This window comes from Petaurus breviceps, unplaced genomic scaffold (assembly GCF_028583685.1).
Source record: "Petaurus breviceps papuanus isolate PSGF00001 unplaced genomic scaffold, PetGlider_PUasm1.0 89352, whole genome shotgun sequence".
Classification (NCBI taxonomy): Eukaryota; Metazoa; Chordata; class Mammalia; order Diprotodontia; family Petauridae; genus Petaurus; species Petaurus breviceps.
Window position 1 is genome coordinate 42 of NW_027187042.1, and position 13,480 is coordinate 13,521.

Genomic DNA, 13,480 nt, shown 5'->3' on the forward strand with positions numbered 1-13,480 from the left:
AGAAATTGGAGATACATTCTATGATAAATTATGCCCGTGGAAAATTCCCTGGCATTATGCTGTGGGTGACTTTTCTGCCATCACAACCACCCAGCAGCTCAGGAGTTCTCCTGCAAAATATAGTCTTTTCCTTTTCCATCTCCAGTATTTTTCCTATGTAGTTATTCTTCAACAGTGGCTTACCCAAGGTGCTCAGTCATCTGTTTAAAATGCAGACTTATCAGCGTGGCCTGTGGAGATGTTAGGCTACAAATTATTTTCACTTTGATACTTCAATGTAATCTCCTCAATGTGGGTACACCTTCCATGGGTACAAATAGCAATCCATTCATGCCTTCTTGTCCTATGGAATTCTTGGCCATAGCCTTCAATAAATCTTGCATACAGAATATGCCCAACACATGGGGAGGCCCTTCTCTGAGCCTTTTTACATTTGTCTGATGCCAGTGAAGCACTTGGGCTGTGCACCTTTCCCATACAGCTTCTTTTGTTATCTTCCTCTAGGCTCATTTTCATATTGAAGACTGAGTATCAAGCTATATGCTGACTTCAAAAGATCTCATTAGGTTCTTTATAGAATTTTTCTACATAGTTATGTCCTACAATAGATATTGGCACATGAGCAGTAATCATTTTCATGGTGATCTTTTATTAGGCTCCTCAATATGATCAAGGTGCTAGATGTCCAATGAAATTAAATTTCTTATGGCCTTTTGTAGCAGCAAGCACCCCAAGCGTCCTCAGGGTTTGCCGCCCATACAGGTTCTTGGATCTGCTTTCATAAAGGAAAGCAACTCAAAATGGGTTAACAAGCTTACTTTAATCAGTCAGACATATATCGTTTACCTTGTTCAGGGGAAAAAGGTCAGCACCCCGAACTTCAAAGCATACAGGCAGAATTATCAAGACAGAAACAGATCAAGTAGACAGATTTCCAAACTGTCCAACCATTACATCCATATCCAGTCAACATCTGGGTTTTTCAAAGCCGGAGGGGGGGTGGGGGGGAGCTCTGGACAACGGCTTTTCAGAATACAGATCAAATCACAGAACACTTCTCAAAGTGAGCCCCCAAAACAAAGCTACACATCAGGGCTTATATAGACTTCTCCTGGCTCAGAGAATGTAACAACCTTATTGACTCACTGGCCAATCAAGAAGTATCTACTGAAAAACAAGCCTCCCACCCCAGGCTTCAGGTGCACTTTAGCCTAGGGGCAGGGAAGATCTTTAAATTTGCATTTCCATTACACCTTTGTGCAAAAACCAACACCCACTCTACCATCTCCCTTATTTAAAGAACTTGTGAGTCTTTCCCCATTGAGATTCAACTTCCTCTGTATCTCCTGGATTCATTTATAGTCAGAATGGGTCAATAGAGATTTGACTCCATTCCACTAGTAGTATATAAACTCCTTGATTTTTTGAGCAAGAATCTCACATTTAGAGTGCTAATAGTTAAACTAGCATTCATAGACCCTATAAGAATTGTATGATTCTATGTGACCCAAAAGGAGACAAATCAAATGAGAAGCAAAAGATGGCATTTTTCTAAAAAGACAAATACATGGAATTCCCCAACTAATTTACATCTTATTTTTTAAAAAATAAATATAAGAAGAAAATGAAAGTAAGGCCAGATAACATGCTGAATATAAAGATTGTGGCACAAGCCTGTAAAAACTAGCATTAGAGCTAAAGCTCGGAATGAACTGAAGTTACTAAGGAAAGCTAAGGACAATAAAATGGGTCGTGTTTTTTAAAGCTATATTGAGAGAAAGAATAAGATTAAAGAAGAGATGGTGGTGATGATGATGATAACTAATATTTATATAGTGCTTATTCTGTGCCAGGCCCTGTGCTTCATAATCTCATTTGTTCCTCTTAGTGACCCTGGGAGGTGGGTGCTATTATTATCCCCATTTTAGGATGAGGAAACTGAGACAGCCCAAGGTTGAGTGATTTACCCAAGGTCACAGAGCTACTAACGGTCTGCGGCCAGATTTGAACTCACATCTTCCTGATTCCAGGCCTGGTGCTCTATCCATTCCACCATCTGGCTGCCTGGAACCTTTATTTGGGGTGGATGAGATGATAACAACTGACAAGAGAAAGAAGGGGCTGCCCAATTTTAATTTTGCTTCTATTTTCTCCACCAAGAAGAATGGCCTCTGAAATAGAAGTGACAAAACAAAACAAAAACAAAAAACAAACAGCAAGGAGCTGATAATTAAGATACACAAGGAGAGGGTAAGAGAATACTTAACTTCAAGTCACCTGACCCAGATGAACCACATCCTTGGCTACTGAAAGAACTGACAGATATGATTGCTGAGCTACTGTTAGTGATCTTTGAACTATCAAGGGAAATGATAAAAGTGCCACAAGACTAGAGAAGAGCAAATGTGCCAATTTTCAAAACGGAAAGCATCTGCAAACTATAGGCGAGTGACTGATGTTAGTAACTGGGAAAATTCTAGAATGGCTCATTAAAGACACGGTTGATGAACATTTGAAAAGGGAAGCAAGAATTACAAAGAACCAAGATGACAATCATTTCTCAGAGTGTATATTGAAGCTCATTTTTTCTCTTTTTTCTTTATTTTTTTTTGACATGGCTAATGAGAGAATTAGTTTTGCTTGACTATATTTGTAATGGGTTTTGCCTTGCCTTTTCAATGGGTGGAGGAGGAGAAGGAGGGGGAGAGAATATGAAACTGAAAATTAAATATAATCGACTTTAAAAAACAAGAAAACAGGTCATGCCAGACTAATGTTATTTCCTTTTCTTTTTTTGACCAGAGGCTAGGGAAATGTTGGAGATACAGTTCACCTACATTTTAGCAAAAATTCTGATATATTATTTCTTACCATTTTTGTGGAGAACATGGAAAGATGTAGACTAGGCACCAAGACATTAGGTGAATGCTGAATTATTTCAGTGGACAGATTTAAAGAGTAGCTACTGCTGGTTCAATGTCACCATGGCAGGTCTCCAGGGGAGTGCCCCAGGGATCTGTGCTTGGGCTTGTGCTGTTTAACATTTTTATTCATGAGTTGGATAAAGGCATAGATGGCATACCCATTAAATTTGCAGTTGATAGAAAGCTGGGAGATTTAGCAATATCACTGAATCACAGACTCAGAATCCAAAACAGATCTTGACAGGCTAGAGAGTTGGTGGGGTTAAATCTATAAAGATTAAATTCACTAAGGATAAATGTAAAGTCTTGCCCCCCCAAATCAATTTTATTAGTGTAATATGGAAGAGTCATGATTACCCAGCAGTTGTTCTGAGAAAGATTTAGGAGTTTTAGGGGACTGCAAGCTCAGTATGATTCAGCACTGTGATGTGGCAGCCAAAAAAAAAAAAGCTAAGGAAATCTTGGGCTGCATTGAGAGGCATAACTTCCAGGAAAAGGGAGGTGACAATGCTACTGGACCTTGCCCTCATCAAACCCATTCAGAGTACTGTGTTCAGTTCTAGACACTACAGTTTAAGAAGGCCATTGATAAGTGAGAGAGTGTCCAGAGGAAGGCAACCAGGATGGTGAATATGAGTCTCTATTACATAAGAATTCATTGAAAGAACTGGGCATGTTCTGTCTGGAGAAGACTGGGGGGAGAGGGGAATATGATAGCTATGTTAAGTATTTGAAGAGTTGTCATGTGAAGAAGGAATGCGAGGGCAGAACCAGGATCAAAGAGTGGACATTGTAAAAAGGCATATTTATATCTGATGTCAGGAAATCTTCCTAACAATCAGAGCAGTCTAAAAGTGGAATGGGATGCCTTGGGAGGAAATGGGTTCGTCTTCCTGGGAGGTCTTCAAATACAAGACAAATAACTACTTGTTGGGCATGTTCTAGTGGGGATTCTTTTGTCAATGAGTTAAATTTGATGGTCATTGAGGTCCCTAGCAACTCTCACATTCTGAGATTCTTAGCCTTCACAAGAGAAGGCTTTGATTCCTCACTCATCCTATATAGCCAATCCGCTGCCAAATCTTCCTGGATACCTACTTGCTGGGCATGTTCTAGTGGGGATTCCTTTTTGTTTATGAGTTAAGTGTGATAGTCATTGAGGTCTCTCTTAGGTCTCACATTCTGTGATTCTTAGCCCCCTATACTTCCTTTTCTACTACTGTCACTGTGAAAGCAGAAAAGGCCACATAGGACTAAGGGATATTTTGCATTTTTTTCTTTATCTGGGGAGTTTCCATTGCCAAAATACATATACATACATACATACATACATTTCACCTGGTATCCAATCTGGTAATGAGCTTTTCCCTAATAAGCTAGACTGAACCTCAGAAAACAGACTGCTTTGTTCAACTTTAATGATGTATCTATAATCTTCAAAAACAAAAACTCACCTCTATCTTATGATATGATGTTAGAGCAAGGCATCTATGGAAATAAAAAGCCATTCACAGTAAGTTAAATTATAAATACATACTTCAATTACTTGATTCTTCTTAAAACATCATAATATGCTAAGTAAAAAATTACGAAATCTTGGCCACAGGCTCCCTTCTATTACCTAGGGCCTGAGTAATACTTTAGGGACCTCTTATCTAAATTTTTTTAGATAAGAGGACCCACTACCCATATAGAAAATTGAAATCCTCCAGATTATATGACAAGACAAAATTATCCCCCAGGAGATCAAGGATACCCTCACTGTCCATCTCTATAAAAGAAAAGAAAACAGTCTGTCCTGTGCCAATCACAAGCGAATCTATCTCACAGTCATTATTGCCAAGATTCTTGCCATAATCCTCCTTAACAGGAAAGGATGGGAATTTGCAAAGCATCTAGGTGATACAGTAGATAGAGCACTGGGTTTGGAAGATTCCTCTTTCTGAGTTCAAATCCAGCCTCAGACACTAACTAGCTGTGTGACTTAACCCTGTGTTAGTTAACCGTTTGCCACAGTTCCTCACCTGTAAAATGAGCTCAAGAATCCCAAGAAAATCCCAAATGGTGTCACAACAAGTTGGACACAACTAAAACAACTCGACAACAACAAATGTAAACTTGCATAGCTTCTGGGAAAGGTTGGTGGGGAGGGAGGTTGTTAGGTGGTAATCAATGAAAGGGATGATAAAATTATGTTGGAGAAAAGATCCATAACTCAATATCAATCTCTTCCTACCTTCTGATTGGCTGGTCAAGTATCCCCACACCATACTCACCTGTGACAGCAGTATAAGAGCCTCCATGTTGGATGTCATCTTCTCTCCAAAGGTAAAGTTCCTGAGGTTCAGCTCTAGATGCAGCTGAGAAGACCCCAGAACCAAGAGAAGAGGAATTGGTTCTAGGAGTTAATGGAGAAGAAAACAATCAGTGACCTCAGAGAAAAGGAAGCCAGAAGAGATCAAAGAACATGCTGTGGGTGGGGAGAGAAGGAAGGTGGGGAGCTAGAGTCCTGCTCTAGTAGAAACTGAGAACAGCATGGAGCTGTCTGCTGACACTTAGGTCTGGCTCCATTGACTTTTTTCATTCTTTCATAAGCCCATTGTCATGTAACCAGGTTTCAAATTCAACATTAGTCTCCTGGAATATGGGATCCTGATTTTACAGCTACTTCTTAAACAAGTTCAAGTAAAATTGTGCTTTGGTTGCTTAAAGCATAACTGTGTGAAATAGCATATGTTGGAGGCACTCTCCTATATGTATTGCATAAGTGTCTTGGGCATAAGCAGCACATGCAGCTGCATGTGCCCTGTGGGGCTAGCCATTCAAAGCTACATTGTGTAGTGTGCTTAGGTATGGCTGTGATTTGTGCACACATGATCTTTGGGACAAAAGGGAGGAGGGAGCTTGGCCTGTACATGTACAAGTTCAGGACAGCCTCCTGCCATGCCAGATCTGCCTCTGGCTTCCCTCTTGCTCCCACAATAACACCCCCCCCCCACCTCCGCCCAGGAAATACCTCTGTATTTCATATAGAAGGCTGCAAAATCCATCATCAAAAACCGTCATCGCTTGCCTCCAAGGCCTCCCACCATTTCAACAAATTATTTGTGTTGTAAACTCCCATGTGGAAACAATCTACAGGATTTCCCATCAAACTTGCTGGCTGTCCGCTCACAAGAAATACACTGGAATTGGGCATCCTCCCCCTTTTAAACAAACACATTAAGTTAACAATAACACTGAACACTTGAATGCCACTTTTGCAGATATTAATGAATGTGGAGATGCCTAATAATTCACAGGAGACAATGTCCAGGAAGCTCTTGCTCTTAAATGTCTATACACATGAAAGCCATGGCCCAGCCACTCTTCCAGGGCTCTGGGTTCATAAGAACCAGGGCCAATCCTGGGAGCCTCATGGCCCCCACCTGGAATTGCTCCAGGAAAATTCTCCTAATATACTCAGGGTATAGTGAATAAACATGAGCCAAATATGAATAAAAGGCTATCTAGCTCTCATTTAGGCATTGTAGGTATTAAATGCATATCTAGTATGGGACAGCTTGAATTTCACTCCAAAGAAAGTACAAAAGACTCAGAGGAGTACATAAATAGATACAGAAATACATGAACAATACATCCCATCAACTCTTTTGAAAGGAAACTTGGAAAAATACCATGGCATTCCAGTGAAATCCTTTTCTCCTATAAGATCATACATAGTCCCTTCCAGACTCATAGTGACACCCTGTGGTTTAATCTTCTTCTAATGGTAAACCTACTTTGGGGTCTACTGAACAATCAATACCCTGTCAAACCTGCACAATCCTTGAAATTCACTAGCTTTGCTCTCCAAGTAGGACCATGCACAGATGATAAGGACAAGCCTCCTTCTCTAAGAACAAGATTCAAGAAATCTCTCTTTCGAGGTTTCAGTCCCTCAACTCTCTAACTTGGGGTTACCTACAAGACAACTCCATGGTTAGTGCTGCCTGGGAAAATGTCCCCTCTCTGATTAGAATACTAGAATTCAAGATCTTTCTGCCTAGGGAATTCAAAATCCCTCTTCCTCCACACAGAAGATTTAGAAATTGTCTTTGAACTCCCCTCTCAGGCTTCATGCAAGTACATGACTCTTGCCATATACTTCAGCTGCAAATCATTGTTAACAACTCTTTGGGGGACAGGGGAAATCCCCTCCTCCTTGCCCTTGATGCACTCCATAAAAAGGCATAAAATGAAAAGAAGAAAATATCCTGAACTGAGCAAGGGAGACCAACTAACTTATTTTTATAGATGATAAGGAAGTACAATTGATTCTTAGCCAGTCATCAGGAGGTTTCCCTGTCTCTATAATCCAGTAAGTGTGGTGCTAGTGGACAAGCTGATATTCAGTGAAGTACCCCTTAGTTACTTGCAAAGACCAATGCTCATCAGTCTGAGAAACTCATCAACTTGAATAGAAACTTCTTGATTCATCCTCCTAAAGTGAACCGGAGATATTAATGCAAGGAGACAGACATCACTGAAACTTGGTAGTGTGTGACCTTTAACTAGAATATGGCAATGGAAAAACATATTTTATTTCAAAGGAACAAGTTATATAAAAGATGCCAAGAAAATAGCATTGTATTGTTAAGGTTATGTATGCCTGCGTGGAAATCCAAAAATGAGAAGGTCGAATCATATCGGTTTCGGTGAGGTTGAATGGAGGAAATACTATGGTGAGACTGTATCATAAGCCACCCAGCCAGAAAGAAGAACTAGAGGATAAGTTCTAGAAGCAGTTCATAAAGTTGGCATGAAAGCAGTGGTAATGTGGAGATTTCCGCTATTCAAATATCTACTCTCTCTCTACTAAAAGCAAAGGACATGAGAAATTCTTGACTCCCCTTGATCCATTTTAAGGAAGGCCAGCCATCTCTTCACTATTTTCCAGGCTACACTACTGACTCTCCTAACTCCTTTTCGAAAATGCCCTCAGAAACCTTTTCACCCTAAAAGGTCCCTCTACCCAATGCCCTATCCATGGCCTTCACATAATGGAAATATACTCCAGTCCCTACAGCCTCTCTCTCTAAATTGGCTGGTTCTTCCTGGTACCTCCAATTTAAAGGAAAAGTCCAGGGAATAGCCATGTCTTTATTCCTCTCCAGGCAACACACCTCACTGTCCCAGACTTTTTAAACAATGCCCTATGCCAAGTACCTCCATCTCTTCTCCCCCTTCCTTTTCATCTCCTTTTAACCCATTATCTTCCCCCATTAGAATGTAATTTCCTTGAGGGCAAGGACTGATTTTTTCTGCAAGTAGGTATTACAGTGGAGCACTGAGTCTGAAGTTAGGAAGACCTGGGTTCAAGTCCAGCCTCAGACACTTATTAGCTGTGTGACTCCAGGCAAATCATTTTCTGCCTCAGTTTCTTCAACTGTAAAATGGGGATATTATTATTATCCTACCCACAGAGTTGTTGTAAGGATCAAATGGGATATTTTTTAAGTGTTTAGTATAGGCACTTAAATGCTTGGTTCCTTCCTTCCTACTGGTATTCCCAGATCTTAACACAATGCTTGGTATAACAGTAAATAATAAATGTTTATTGACTTGACTTGATAAATTCATTCTTCAGAAAATATAAAAAGCAACAGGGAAATGACCATTCTGAATGTGATTGTGACAAATAAGGAACTATTTGCCAAAGAAGAAATTACTGAAACAATCACTATGCCATCTTAAATCTGTGACAGATGAAGAAGGTAAATATTGGGCAGAGTATGATGCATGTCTTACACTGTAGAAAAGTGGGTATCAGAGTTCAAAGAAAGGCTAAGTTGTACAATCCATGGCCTAAGATTTATGGAAGTTGTCCCAAGAGGGTTGAGAAATTTTCAAGAACGAAATTCTGCCAAAGCAAATACAAATAGTTCTTATGAGGGTGGAAAGGGCAAGTTTTTTTTAAGGGTATTGAGGCCTTTTGGGGTCTTGGGAGTATGAGGGCTCTGATCTCCATTCAGACATAGGTGGCAGAAAAAACTTAATCTTAGCCCAGGGACACTCTGACTGGCTTTTGTTGTCTGAATGTGGTGGCTGTGACTAAAGAGGTGTTGAGAATACCTTCTCTAACCAGGGAAAAGGTTGTAGTCTCTATACCCTAGTAGCCTGGAGTTGAGATGGCTTGGAAGGCCTTGAAGAGATAAACCCACAATCTGGTAACAGGTTGTTAAGCTCAGCGGCCAACAGAACAACATTCAGCTGAGACTATGTATGTAAGGAAAATTACCTTTGCCTTACATCTGATGGACCAAAAATGACTTAGAAAGAACTCATTAACCCAATTTAGCTAAAGAGATAGTGAGAGAGTACCTACTTGGCTTTGATGAATTCCTGTTAGCTGGCCCAGATGAACTCAGGAATTGAAAAAACTAGAGGATCACTGAAATCACCATTGTGACATTTGAAAGATCATGGGGAACAGAAAAGCTACCACAGTACCAAAAGGCAAGTGTTCTGAATTTTTTTTAAAAAAGGAAGAAAACAGAGTCTGTAAATTATAAACCAATGACCTTGAGTTGAATTCCTAGGAAAATTCTAGTATGGATCATTAGATATGTTGCTAATGACCATCTAGAAAAGGAAGTAACGATGACAAAGAAACATCCTATTTACTGACAACTGGTTGTGACAGATAGGTTTATTTCTGTTTTTGTTGGAGGGACTAAACTAGTTAATCAGGGGAATGCTGTAGACATACAGTTTACCTAGACTTTAGCAAAACATTTCATAACATATATCCTAGTATTTTGTGGAGAAAATAGAGTGGTTTACCATATAATTAGATGGATTTGGAACTGATTTAATGGCCAGATTTAGAGAATAGTCATCAATGGTTCAATGTTAACTCAGCAGAGACCTCCAATGGAGGGTGGTGAGGATCTGAGCTTGACTCTATGCTACTTAACACTTTTATCAGTTACTTGGATAAAAGGTAGAGATGCTATGATTATCAAATCTACAATTGGTACAAAACTTTGAGGGGATAGCTGACACATTGAATGAGAGAGTCAGGATCCAAAAGGATTTTGACAAGCTAGAGTATTGGGCAGAATAGAATAAAATTAAATCCAATAGGGATGAATGTAAAGTCTTATCCTTGGATTAAAAATATCAACCTCACAGATACAGGATGAGAAAAGCATGGTTAGACAGGATTTTGACTGGAAAAAAAAATCAGGGAATTTTGGTGGACTATAAGCTCAGTGATTCCACAATCAAAAAAGCGAATGTGTTTTGGAGCTGACTTAAGAAAGATGTAGCTGGGGCAGAGCCAAGATGGCAGAGCACAGGCATAGACTCACTTGAAATTCCCTTCAAAACGACTTTAAAATAATGCCTCAAAACAAATTCCGGAGCATCAGAACCAAGAAAAGGATGAGATAAAACGATTTTCTGGCCCAAGACGACTTAGCTGGTCAGCAGGAAAGGTCTGCCTCATGGGGGTGAGAGTGGAGCACAGTATAGCACAGGCTATACCATGACGAGGCAGAAGCAGGTCTGGGGGCAACTGAATCTGCAGCACAGGTTTCGAGAGATCTTAGCCCAAAGACAATAAGGGGATCAGACAAATTTAAGGAAATTGTAGGGAGTCCTTTGTTGGCACTAGGCCCGGGACTCTGTCATATTACCCACTGCACTGGTGCTGAGTCACAGTCCTGGGGTAAAGAAGAGTGCTGGCACACTAGAGGATGAGGCTGCAGGAGGGCGAGAACCCTAGTCACAGTTCTAGGGCAGAAGACTGTGCTTGTGGCCACTCAGAGATGAAAGCACAGGCCAGGAGAGCAGTAACCACACCTTTCTGATCATATCACCTTGGAACAACTAAAAACTTACAGAGCCTCACAACTAGCTCTTAAAAGAGGGGTACAGATGGGGCGGCTAGGTGGAGCAGTGAGTAGAGCACTGGCCCTGGAGTCAGGAGGATCTGAGTTCAAATTCAGCCTCAGATACTTAACACAAAACCTAGCCATGTGACCTTGGGCAAGTCACTTAACCCCAATTGCCCTACCTGCCCCCCCAAAAAAAAGCAAAAAAAAAAAAGCAAAAGAAAAGAAAAGAACAGGGCAAATGTAAAAGACATACAAAAATCTACTGAAGAGAAGAACTTCTTAAAAAGCAAATTGGGAGGGGGCAGAGCCAAGATGGCGGAGTAGAAGCACGACCTTCCTACAGCTCTGACTTCCACCACCCCCCAATCTATGCAAAAAGGGGACTCTAAACAAACTTTGGAGCTGCAGAACCCACAAAATGACACAGAGAAGCTAACCTCCCACCAAGGACACCCTGTCAGGCCAGCAGGAATCCAGCGCAGGGCTCTGGGAGCCAAGCCCAGCCCCACACCGAGGCTTTAGCCCCAGGGCGGGCCTGATCAGCCCCCGGCCAGAGGGACTCCAGAACAGCAGCAGCTGTGGCTGTTTCCAGATTTATCAACCCATAGACACAAAGGACAAAGTGAGAGGTCAGTACAGTCTGGACTTTGGGAACAGTAAGTGGGAGTGCGTGGCTTTTACCCCAGGGGCGAGAAGCTGCTGAGATGCCGGCAAAGCCAGCCAGCGCCATGTGGCGGCTTCAGCTCTTGGCCTGCAGAGTGTAGGGGGACCAAGCACCAGTCTGAGGAGTAATCGCTCTTGCTTTAACCTGCTTGGATCTGGATTGCAGTCTAGGGTGGAGGTCCTGGGGTGTGTGTCCAGCTTGCCAGAGCATGTGGAGACCTCAGAGAGGGCACCCATCTAATATGTCCAGCAGCTGAGAAAACCCCAGCGTTTGGGACAAAAGCTCCCCTGTCTGGTGGAAGAGTACTACTGTGGCAAAAAGCCCATAAGTCAAGTAATTGAGTGGCAAAATGAGCAGGCAAAGGAAACAAAGCAGACAGAAGATTCCAACATTAGACTCCTATTTTGGGGACAAAAAGGAGCAAAGCATGGAACAGGAGGAAAGCAGTGAAGTCAGAACTCCTGCACCAAAAGCTTCAAAGGAAAATACAAGCTGGTTACAGGCCATAGAGGACCTTAAGAAAGATTTTGAAAACCAAATAAGAGAAGTGGAGGAAAAATTGGGAAGAGAAATGAGAACAATGCAAGAAAATTGTGAAATAAGAGTCAACAACCTGACTGAGGAAAATAATACCTTAAAAAACAGACTGACTCAAATGGCAAAGGAGGCCCAAAAAGGCAATGAGGAGAAGAATGCCTTAAAAAGCCGAATTTGCCAGATGGAGAAAGAATCTCAAAAACTCAATGAGGAGAATCATTGCTTCAGAATTAGATTGGAGCAAATGGAATCTAATGACTTTATGAGAAATCAAGATGCTGTTAAACAGATCCAAACAAATGAAAGAATAGAAGGCAATGTGAAATATCCCATGGGAAAAACCACTCACCTGGAAAATAGATCCAGGAGAGATAATTTAAAAATTATTGGACTGCCTGAAAGACATGACCAAAGCAAGAACCTAGAAATCATCCTCCAGGAAGTTCTCAAAGAAAACTGCCCTGATGTTTTAGAAGCAGAGGGCAAAACAGAGGTTGAAAGAATCCACCGATCACCTCCTGAAAAAGATCCCCCCAAAAAAAACTCCTAGGAATATTATAGCCAGTTTCCGGAATTCCCAGATTAAGGAGAGAATATTACAAGCAGCCAGGAAGAAACAATTTGAATATTGTGGAAACACAATCAGGATAACCCAGGATCTGGCAGCTTCTACACTGAGTGATCGAAGGGCTTGGAATATGACATTCCAGAGGGCAAAGGAGCTGGGATTAAAACCAAGAATCACCTACCCAGCAAAACTGAGTGTCATGTTTCAGGGGAAAATATGGTCATTCAGTGGAATAGAGGAGTTTCAAGCATTCTTGCTGAAAAAACCAGAGTGGAATAGAAAATTTGACATTGAGATACAAGAAGCAAGAGAAGCATGAGAAGGTAAACAGGGAAAAGGAATCCTAAGGAACTTATCAGAGTTGAACTATTAACATTCCTACATGGAAAAACAATAATTGTAACTTATGAAACTTTTCTCAGTAGTTGAAGGGATTAGAAATATATATATATATACACACATTCATTTATTTATTTGTCTATATATGAGGTTATATGGGCATATGAATACATATGTGAATGTGTGTATATATGTTTACAGATAAACATAGATAGGGGGCACAGGACCAATTTAACAGGAAGGGATGATACTTAAAAGGTGAAATTAAGAGGTGAGAGGAATATAATGAGAGGAGATGGGGAGAGACAGAATGGGATAAACCATCTCATACAGAAGACGCAAGGGAAAATGGTTACAAATGGAGGGGAAGAATAGGAAGGCAAAAGGGAATGGGTCAACCTTATTCCCATTGAATTTGGCTTGGGGATGAAATGAAATACACACTAAATAGGGTATCTCACCCTCCAGGAGAATAAGAGGGGAAGGGGATGAGAAGGAGGATTATAAAAGGGAGGGTAGGCTGGGGGGAGGGAGGTTGGAAGCACTCACTTTTGAAAATAGATGG

The 13,480-nt window shown here is 41.0% G+C and overlaps 1 long non-coding RNA gene across 1 annotated transcript; it reads right to left on the reverse strand.

Moving 5' to 3' along the window:
• Positions 1-644: 644 nt before the first annotated feature.
• LOC138176450 (uncharacterized) lies at positions 645-5,804 on the reverse strand. The gene is made up of 3 exons (XR_011172243.1): positions 5,201-5,804; positions 4,379-4,412; positions 645-772 (listed from the first exon to the last, which is right to left on the reverse strand). It is a non-coding gene; the product is annotated as an uncharacterized lncRNA (long non-coding RNA).
• Between the last annotated feature and the right edge of the window lie 7,676 nt (positions 5,805-13,480).